The sequence below is a fragment of the Phaseolus vulgaris genome, chromosome 7 (genome assembly GCF_051622355.1).
Source record: "Phaseolus vulgaris cultivar YP4 chromosome 7, ASM5162235v1, whole genome shotgun sequence".
NCBI lineage: Eukaryota > Viridiplantae > Streptophyta > Magnoliopsida > Fabales > Fabaceae > Phaseolus > Phaseolus vulgaris.
The window spans coordinates 4,418,241-4,418,617 of record NC_143504.1 but is presented as its reverse complement, the minus strand read 5'-3'; the positions used below and the strand labels follow the sequence as shown (position 1 = coordinate 4,418,617).

Genomic DNA, 377 nt, shown 5'->3' with positions numbered 1-377 from the left:
CCTGCATTCCTTACCCTCATTAGTACCAATCAATTCACGGCGATGGATCATGAGGATCCTCATACACACTTGGCTACTTTTTATGAATTGGTGGGAACTATGGGTTTCCAATCAGGTGATCTTGAGAGTATATACATGCGTTTATTTCCTTTTTCTTTGGCAGGGAAAGCAAAGGAGTGGCTTATATCTCATCCTAATCAGAGTTTAACCAAATGGAAGGATGTGGAGGAAAAATTTTTGCAAAGATTTTTCCCAATCTCTCGCTACATCAATGCTAAGTCTGAAATATCTATGTTCAGACAAGGGGTAGAAGAGTCTTTCTGTGAGGCATGGGAGAGATTCAAGAGGATGCTGAGAAAATGCCCAAACCATGGGTT

General features: G+C 40.8%; 1 pseudogene; it reads right to left on the bottom strand.

Moving 5' to 3' along the window:
* Positions 1 to 271: 271 nt before the first annotated feature.
* LOC137830774 (small nucleolar RNA R71) lies at positions 272 to 377 on the bottom strand (annotated as a pseudogene).